This window comes from Tarenaya hassleriana, unplaced genomic scaffold, assembly GCF_000463585.1.
Source record: "Tarenaya hassleriana unplaced genomic scaffold, ASM46358v1 Cleome64, whole genome shotgun sequence".
NCBI classification, from domain to species: Eukaryota; Viridiplantae; Streptophyta; class Magnoliopsida; order Brassicales; family Cleomaceae; genus Tarenaya; species Tarenaya hassleriana.
In genome coordinates this window covers 421691-432537 of record NW_010968927.1, presented here as the reverse complement: position 1 = coordinate 432537, position 10847 = coordinate 421691, and the positions used below count along the sequence as shown (strand labels likewise).

The 10847-nt window shown below is 33.7% G+C and overlaps 1 pseudogene; it reads right to left on the bottom strand.

Annotated features, from left to right (window-relative positions):
• Positions 1-4051: 4051 nt before the first annotated feature.
• LOC104800049 lies at positions 4052-7699 on the bottom strand (annotated as a pseudogene).
• Positions 7700-10847: the final 3148 nt, after the last annotated feature.

Genomic DNA, 10847 nt, shown 5'->3' with positions numbered 1-10847 from the left:
AAAATATGTATAATAAAGTCATTCGAGACAAATAATTGTCAAACTTATTTATTCAAGGTATAGATAAAAAAATTATTATATAATAATACGATGATATTTATATTCTTCTATTTTTTACTTTTTTAATATATATAATAATTTAATAATATAGTTTAACTATATATTTATATATATATATATAAACTTTTTTTATATTCATATCAATAATTGTTTATAATGAAAATAAAAATAATTTATATTAATAACAATAATTTTTAACACAAATCATTTTATCCAATAATCATGCTAATAATTAACTATATATGCTCTTCGTAATATCAATTAATAAATATTCGATTGATGCAAAAAATATCTATATTACCTAAATGATCAAAATTTTATACTAAACAAATCCATAAATTATTATTTCTAAATACGTTAATGAAAAAGATGCAAAGAGATATAACATAAAATGTGTAATTACATTGACTACACATGCATATTATCGTAAAAAATATATATTTAACGTATAGAATTACATTGACAAAATTATTCAATATAAAAATAAATTTATAATATAATAATTTAATGATATTTAAACTTTTTTACTTTTTCGTTTTTTCACATATATATATATTGATTTAATAAGATAATTTTTCCTATATTCATATCAATATTTTTCATAACAAAACATAAACATTTTATATTAACTATAAAAAAAATAACCCGCGCATCGCGCGGGTCTTTTCTAGTTAATAAATAAAAACCTCAATTTGTTCATTTTATGTCAAATAAATATCAATCGTCATTAATCAATGACGGCACCAATTTGTGCCAAATGGATACTAATTTGGAATAAATTGACCACATCATGGTATTTATTTGTGAATGTGAAAATTAAGGTATTTATTTGATACATATAGACAAATTATGGTAATTCTATTGAATCTATTAAAGATTCGTTTTTTTTTTCAAAATATTAAATGCATCTATTTTCATCACCGACATTTCAAATAATAATCTGTTAAGAAGTAACATAATTGTAGTGAATATCCATCTTTATTTTTTTATGTAACTCTTTTTGTTATTTAATTCATAAGTTGTTATTTCATATTTTGTAAGCCTATAAATAGGCATATGCAAACCATTGTTTAAACACACCAAAACAAAAAAAAAATGAATAATTTTATTGTTATTTTATTTACATATTTTCTTCTTATACTATATTATAAAATTATTATAATTAAGTATGTTCTATACTCCCTATACATATGGATCTTGTGTATCAGAAAAGTTCTAAATCTATCTAATAACTTATATTTTCATTTTGATTATTTTATAGTTTTATCATGTCAAATCTGACCAACCTCGACTTTGAAGTCCTTAATATTACCGGCAAGAATTACTTGTCATGGATGTTGGATGTAGAGATCCATTTGGAGTCTAAAGGTCTCAAAGAGACAATTGTTGCATCGAATAAATCATCCAACCAAGATAAAGCGAAAGCAATGATATTTCTTCGCCACCATCTTCATGATGGATTGAAAATTGAGTACCTTACTCATAAAGATCATGCAGATCTTTAGAAATCACTAAAAGAAAGATATGATCATCAAAAAACTATGATTCTCCCAAAAGCACATTACGATTGGATGCATCTTCGCTTTCAGGATTTTAAATCTGTTAGTGAGTATAATTCGGCTATGTTTTGAATCAGTTCACAAAAGAAATTGTGCGGTGAAACTGTTACTGATTCAGATATGATGGAGAAAACATTATCCGTATTTCATGTATCGAACGTGCTCCTGCAACAACAATATCGTGAAAAGAGTTTTACAAAATATGGAGAATTGATCTCTTGTCTCTTTGCACTACAAAAAAACATGTCATTTTCAATGAAAAAATCCGTTGAAAATGGCCTAAAATCCGTTGAAATTATACAATTTCAACGGATTTTCAACGGATAATTTCCGTTGCAATACCGTCGTTGAAAAAAATTATTCGTTGAAAACCGTTAAAAATATCAACGAAATTTCAACGGAATTATCCGTTGATATTTTCAACGGAATTTTCAACCGAAATCCGTTGAAAATTTAACGAAAAATTTTAAAACGTATTCTCCATCACGGACTCATACTGTGACTCCGATTTGTCTCGACCCTTAACCCGAATCCGACTTAACATGAACTTTGTCTTCGTATCCAATTTGACTTCGGAAATTCTGAAATTGTAACACGAAATCCGCTTTCCAGTAGGTCACCCATCCTTCCACTACTCCAGCACGAGCACGCTTAACTGCACAGTTCTGATTAACTAACTTTCAACTGCTCCAAGTTAAATTTTTGATATACCATAACATTAATACATATATATATACATATACATATACATATAGTATATACATAATATATACATATTTATACGTATCAATTTTTATATTTATATATATATATATATATACATGCTTAAATATATATATACATATACATAAAATATTGTTTATATATAAATATATATATATATCCAATCGATTTTTCAAAAAAAAAATTCGTTGAAAAGTTCAATCGATTTTTTCAACTAAAATTGTTCTAAATTTCGTAAAATATTTCAACCGATATCCGTTGAAAATTTCAACCGATTTTTTCAACCGAAATTCGTTGAAAATTGCAACGGATTTCCGTTGAAATATCATTTTTCAACCGATATCCGTTGAAATTTCGTTGAAAATTTCAACCGATTTTTTCAACCGAAATCCGTTGAATTTTTCAATCGAAATCCGTTGAAAAATTATTTTTCAACTGAAATCCATTGGAATTGTGTTGAAATTTTTCAACGGAATTTTTCAACGACAATCCGTTGAAATGATCAACGAAATTTTAACGGAATTTGTCGTTGAAAAGCCGTTGAAATTCGTTGAAATTTCGTTGAAAAAATTTCAACGGATAAATCCGTTGAAAAATTTCGTTGAAAATCGCGTGTTTTTTTGTAGTGTTGTTACTGAGCAAAACAATGAATTATTAATGAAAAATCATGAGTCTCATCCTACTGACTCTGCTCCATTCCCTGAAGCGAATGTGATAGCATTCAATAATAATCGTGGTCGTGGTCGCGGTCGAAGCTATGGACGTGGACGTGGACGAAGGAGAGCAAGAGGTTATTTTTCTGGTGATCGAAGCAACTATAATAAGAGGGATAAAACCCAAGAAAGCTATAATAGTGTAATGAATAAAAGGGTAAAGGAAAGTACATGCCACCGATGCGGGAAGAAAGGTCATTGGTCGCGGACCTATCGCACTCCCAAGCATTTTGTTAATCTTTATCAAGAATCCTTGAAGACCAAAGAGAAAAACGTTGAAACAAATTTCATTGCTGACGGTTCTAGTGATTTTACCGAAGGTCTTGATGATCTGATAGTTCCTTATCAATCCTGAAGATGGAAATAATCAGAATTGATCAAGATATTTATGAAATATAAAAATTTATTTTAAGTTTTTATTATTGTTATGAACTATGTTTTATTTTATTATTAACGTTTTTTTAAATAAACTTATGCATTATATTATTTTTATTTTATTTAATTTTTTTTCTCCATAGATTATGGATAAATATCATTTTGAGCTCCAAGTTGAGGATATATGTCTTATAGACGGTGCGACAACGCACACTATTCTTAAAGATAAAAAATATTTCTTGAATTTGAGAAATGATTGAGCACATGTCAATACTATATCAGGATGTGCACAAATAATTGAGGGTTCTGGAAGAGCAAGTTTTATTATGCCAAATGGCATAAAACTCATGATCGAGAAATGAATAACAACAAATAAAGATTCTCCTTCTTCGTATATCCTTTTGCATTCTTAGTTTTATTATTTTTACATCTTTTTTTTCAAAAAAGTTCGAATTCAAACGATGGCTATTTTTTTTTTCAAAAGTCTATCTGATTTTCCCCTGAATTTTAATACAAATTTTGAAAGAATGGCAAATCAGATGAATTTTGAAAATTTTGGAATAAAATTCAAATGAAATGAATTTTTGAATTCAACTAATTTTTCACACAAACAAATCCTCATAAAATATCAACACAACAAAACGTTCAGAATATTAAATAAGAAAAAACATTAACACATTAAAACAGAACAGGCATCATCACTATGCTTCTTCTATCTACTTCCAACATTACATGAACTGATGACTAAACACCTTCCCCAACAGATCTTCTGTTCTCAAAAGCTCTCACTTGGGTTAAAATGTCCATAAATCCCAAACCAAATCACATCTTCTGTTCTCGACCACGAGAGATCTATAAACCAGAGAAGAAAGAAACAGAAGGGTAAGAAGCACAGGTAAAATCTTGCATAAATTACCCGTTTCCCAATCACCGTCCTTCCTTTGCAGCCGTGTAGCTTTTGCTCTCGGTGGCTGTCGAATTTCCAAGCAAGTCCGGTGCTATATCCCAGCTCCTGCTTCTTCATCCCCAGCTCCCATGACGAGTTTCTGATCCAATGGTGGGGGCTCTCTGATCAGAACCAAGAATGGATTGGTCCATGTCAATGACGTGATGAGGAGGAACGTCCTCGTTGACCATTTCCGGGTTACAACGCTGCGAGACTCTCAATAGATCTTCTCCGATGTCTAGATCGTCTTCCACCTTCTGCCGTCGGGTTCCAGCTTCTTCTTCTTCATCTGCTTCAGCTGCTGTTTCCCGAGTGGTAGGCAAAGAGATAACCCTGGGCGGTTCTTCTTGGATGAACGCTCTGAAGTTGTTGCTGGAGGGTTTAATCTTGGAGCAAAAGATTTCCAAGAAATTGTTCGGACAACCTCGGTTGTAAATGTTGATTCTGCTGTCTGCTCTGTAGCGGAAATTCTCATAGGTCGTCTGAAAACAACGCAAACGTGTGTTTGGTGTCAGTCCCAAGACATAAGAAATAAAGAGAGACATTCATCAGCAGACAAAACCAAATAAATCTCGTGGAAATCTCGATGAAAAAAGTAAAAGGTAAGATGGCGAAAACGCTAAATCAAACTAACTTGGTTTGTGCTTATGAGGTATAGGTGGAACCCTGTAAGGCCTCCAACGAACCACAAGGCAACGAAGCAATATATCATCAGCATAACCGCCCAAGGTGATTCTCTCATCGCCATCCATACAGTACCATGGTTATGATTCATCAGGGTCTTGGTGTATACAGCCGACATTGAGAACACATAAATGCAGAGAAGGGTTGCCGAAGAAACAAACATGAAGAAGTATCGGTAGTTTCTCTGCCATCCACAGATACTCAGATTCAGGATCGACGATATAAACCCATGTTCAAATTAGGAAAGGATTGCATCTTCCTTAGGGTTAATAATCAATCCTTTTGAATCAACTTACCAGTCCAATACATTGGCCCACCCAAGGGCAATGATGGTCAAAGCGCTCGACGCAATTGTTGCAAATGGAACAATGGGAGCAACGAGGAGGCCGATAAAGCATGCACGTATCGCAGTATTTCACTCTAACAGATACACCATTGACCGTAACTTCTTTCGTCCTAGGAATTTGGACACTGGGTGTTTGTCTTCCATCTGCTGATACTGTTGTATCATAACGTAGGTCTTCCTCTGGTGGATGTGAATTTCATGGAATGATCCCAGGATCGCGAGCTGAAGTTAGGAAGAGGAGAATCAATACCTAGCAAAATCAACAACATGATTAAACCAAACAAGAATCAAAGAAAACTTAAATCAAAGCAAAAGCAAGGATAACAAAAAGTGACAAAAGAGGCTAAAGCTTGTCAAGATCACGAGATGTTTGTATAGAGCTATCCTCTAATGTCTAACAGAGGGCGAGTTATTTCTCATTACAGCACTTATCAGCAGCAGGAAAGAATCAAAGAAGGCCTAAATGATAGGACCTTAATCATCCTAAGTCCAATGGAACAATTTATACTACATGACCACAAAAATGGGATGTAATGCCTCTTAAAACCCGAAATCCAATAACCGCAAAAGCTCAGTGGATGCTGGAAATATCCCAAGGGTAGGAACGGACAAACATAAAGCAAAACATCAAATATCTCAAACACGAGAGACGAGACGACACACAGAGGACTTACATAGATAGTGAATAAAATTGCTACCACCAAGATTGCGTACCCTGCATTGTACGGCGAGAATTCGTGGCATAGATGCCTTGCAACAAATACACAGAATAGAATAACTGGAACTATGATCAGCAGCAAGGTAAAGGGCAATGACCTAGCATCTGGCCCAAATATCAATCTCCCACCAAGGATGAACTTCTGTAAAGGAGCAGCAATAAAAGAGGGACTGAAGATCATTTGAACCATTCAATTGGAATACAAAGCTGGATAGTTAGAAAGCAGCATACAGATCTGGAGGACATGACCAAAGGATATCGTTGCAAATGCTAATGGGATCCACACAAAAAAATCTGAAGAGACTTACACCAAAATCAAAATCCATGCTTCTTGTTCTAAGCAATGTCAGTCAACTGTAATGGCGGATAAATTCAACAATATGGCATTCAAGGCAAAGATAAAAATGGAAGAAAAACCGAGAAAATTAGCGAAAGGAAAACCTATAAGACTGACAAGTAAAAGACAACTATCTGATTCTCAACTGTTTTCCCCGCATTTCAAATGCCTTTATGTTCATCATCAACTCTAACTCTCACCAGTTACTTTACAACCAAAAACTACGAACTAACAGTAACACTCCAACTCCTTTGAATAGCCACAGAAACGGTAAATCTGTGTATCCAGCTTACGAATCACAAAGCTACTACCTTTGTGACATCAATCTCATTGAAAATGGTAATAAATCCATCAGGGGACTTAATCCTGATGATTTCAGAGCAGAACCACATATTGGTGAGTAGATGGTTCAGACAGCAAAAACTTTTACAATTCCCCAAACCAACGCAAGCTTATAAAGACCAAATGAGTTGTCACCACACTTCCAAACACTAAACCCTAATCAAAACAAAAGATTACGGCTTTCAACCTTAGGTTTCGTGTAATCTAAGTGAACTAATCGGCGAGCCGCAGAAGTACGGCAATGCTATACAGTGAACTCAAACAAATGCCAAAGAAGATAAACCTAATTCTCCGCATTCCTTTCGACACAACACGAGGAACACCACGAAATCAACTACGACCCAGTAAATTTTCTCGTCAAACCAACATAATCCAGAGAAAAGCCAGATTTCAACAACAGAAATCCAAACTTCAAGTTCCTTTAAAGCCGAATGGTCGGTAAAACAGCCTTACATTACTTCCTTTCCAGGCTTCGTAGACCCGTTTCTCCATGGGAGTGGAACAAGCGCGAGGCAAAAAGGATCAGAAACTCCTCGCTACTCGGGATCAAATTCGAGGATCCCGAAAATTTCTTCCCCTCTTGTTCATTTCATTCCAAAAACAAAAATCGCTGAACCTTCGAGCACTCTCCCTATCTCCCTCCCTCCCACTGAGTTTCGGCGAATGACAATTCCAGACGAAATTGACAACCCAACAGCATCTAAGACCTGCACAACATCGAAATTCCAGAAGAAAAAAACGGAGAAGACAAGAATCGGAAAAATGTTTGAAGGTTTTTATGTTCGTGAGCGGCTTCTGGGTCTGATCTGTCTCACAAAGGACGATTTTGTGTTCCGCGTTCTGCGAATGCGAAGAACAAATGTTTTTTTTTTCTTCCTTTTTTGTCTGTATTTATTATTTCGTCATCGAATTATCTCCTAAACCACTATTTATTTAAACTCACCATTATACGCTCATGTTACTAATTTGCATGTGGAGCCCACTTTTGGATGAGCTGCTCACCAAATTTGTCTCGCTGTATTAAATATCAAAAAATCTATTTATTGTGCGATAATGATAAGTACTTTAATCTGTAACGATTTAATTATTTCAATAATTGCTATTTGTTTTTTTTATTTAGAAATTTTTGTTGCTTCGACCCAACATCTTTCAAATCTCGAAAGCAATCTATATACCACAATTAAATTGTATAATTACTCTTCAACCGTTGTTCGAACATAATACCTTATTTGATAACTCTACCTTTCTCGACCATCTTCACCACTTGACTATCATAGATCGGATCTAATTACTATTTGTTGCCAGTTAAAACTGCTACGATGTGATTTGCTACAATTTTCATATAGGGTTAATTCCATAAAAATTACTCAACTTGTCAAACACTGGAAAACTAATTCTCAGACTTGCACGCTTGCATAAAAATTACTAAATTTGAAAAATATGTCAAAAGAATACCTCAACTTGTTAAACACTGTAATAATAAATTTTGACTAACGTTGACTATACACTGCACGTTAAATGTGAATGATATGGCGATAGATATGTATTGCCACGTCGTAATTTATTACCATATCATCGAAAATAATTTTAAAACTAGATGGATTGAATCGGTATTAGATCGGACCGATTCAATCGGTTTATTGAAAATAATAAAGGAATAATGGACAATAGCTCACCCCATGTTCTCTGTTTCTTATTTTCTTTCTTTCTCACTTAACGCAGAGTCTCCATTTCTACTCTTTTTACTACGTTCCCTTACATACAATCTTGCACACATATATCATCCTTTTTCTGGTCTTTTTTCTTTCTTCGTTCATGTTCTCCAGTGTTTTACAACGAGAAGAGGTAGAAATAGATGGAGACTGTATTTTTTTGTTTTCTCTCGTTTCATCAGAAAATGAGAGAGGACTGAATCAATTCTAGATCCAAAAATAATCATAGCTTGGAATCGAGAATCCACTGTTACAGAAACCCGAAACCAGATTTTCTCTTAGATAAATGATGAGGTCTTCTATTTCATCTTTTTCGTTCTCGATTGTGTCCTTTTTTTACCCTCGTGGCTCGTTTTAGTATTTTCTGTCAGTTTGATCTTTCAGATTAACAACCCATCAGAATTTCCACTACGTTTTTTTTCTTTTTTGAACTTTTATGGTTTTTTGGATCTGGGGCTAATTTTAAAATTCTCCAGATTCACCGTTGATCTGAAACTTTTTTTTTTTGTTGTAAAAATGTTCTGAAACTAATTTTAAAATTCTATGAGCTTCTCTCTGATTGGATATTTTTTTATATTTCTTTTAATGATTACGTTCTATCGAAAGATTTTGAATTTTCTTTTAAATAGAATAAGAATTTGGATTGCGAGCGCCAAAGATCTAAAACCCTCAGGAAGATTCTATTGTACTGATTTCATATCTTGATCGTTGTAAATTTAAGTAACCCAGAAGAAAGAATAGGAAAACAAATACAATTGAATTTCAGATGAGAAACCAAAGAATTTCTACAACTTTGAACATAGATCTATGGAGTTAGCTACTGGTAGGTCTAGAGTTTTTTACAGAATATAATCGTGATTGAGATTTTTTTAAAAAAAAGAGGGGAAATTTAAAAAAAAAAAAAAGCCAATTGAATCGGTCCGGTTTAATACCGATTCAATCCATCTAGTTTTAAAATTATTTTCGATGATATGGTAATAAATTATGAGGTGTCAATACATATCTATCGCCACATCATCCACATTTAACGTGCAGTGTATAGTCAACGTTAGTCAAAATTTATTATTACATTATTTAATAAGTTGAGGTATTCTTTTGACATATTTTTCAAGTTTAGTAATTTTTATGCAAGCGTGCAAGTTTGAGAATTAGTTTTCCAGTGTTTGACAAGTTGAGTAATTTTTATGGAATTAACCCTTTTCATATATAATATAAGTGAATTAACGATCGTTAAAATTCAATTTATATAGTCCAGCTATTTATGTCTTTAGTAAAACATAATGAGTTTATTGAATTCCGATTACAAAGATGCGATCCAATATTATTTGGTATATCATATTATTGTTATCATTATCTTATATTTTGTTTGAATTATTGTAAACCGATGTTGTTTACTTTTTTTTTTTAGCAACTCCATTTCCATACTAACCGGAGAAAACTTTAAGGCCTATAAAGGTAGTGTCATGATCGTTCTCAGATGCACGGATATTGACCTTGCATTATGGAAAAATGTTTTTGTTGATCTCACTGCGTAAAGCACGACTTAACAATATATTTATCAGGAAAAGTGGGAGAAATCAAACCATATAAGTTTGATGATCATAAAACGCGTCGTTCTAGAAATATTTAGGATTAGATCTACGAGGAACAGAACGCCTAAACATTCATCACTGTCTTGTCTCAACGCTTCGAAAGAAATAAAAAATAGGAGACTAGCTCGTTTATGATGAAACTAGTATCCAAAATATACAAAGACACGTGGAGCATTTGAGAATATATTCTCAAGATAAGTGATCTCGTTGTTGGAATTCCTGGGATCTCAAGAAGGAATCTAATTCCTAAGAGATAAGTTCTAGGATTTGCGCAGCGGATTTAAAACAAAAATTTTGATGAAACCCTAGAACCTATCATGCATGATCTTGTAGAAACGTTAGAACGCTTACCTCAATCGATCTGGGGCCTGTATCAATTGATGTGTTTGTCCGATCACGTAAGGCAGGAAGAATACCTCGCCCTCTACACATATCCACACGGCGGAAAGGATTCCAACGGTTGGAACTTGTCTGCTAGGACTGAAGAACACGTTCTTCTTTGCGCAAGGGTTTCAGGGATCTTATTCTTAGGTTTTCAACTCTCAAAACCTCTCAAAAGGGTCTGAAAGTCGTGCCAAGAAGCTTAGGAGGCGTTCCCTAAAGTTAATCCCATTTAAAACCCTAATTAGAGCGAATTTAGGAAATCCCGACGTCTGGACCGATCGGTCTGGAGCTTTTTACGTGTAGACCGATCGGTCCAGACCTTCTAGACCGGTCGGTCTAGCCTCCGCTCCACCGGG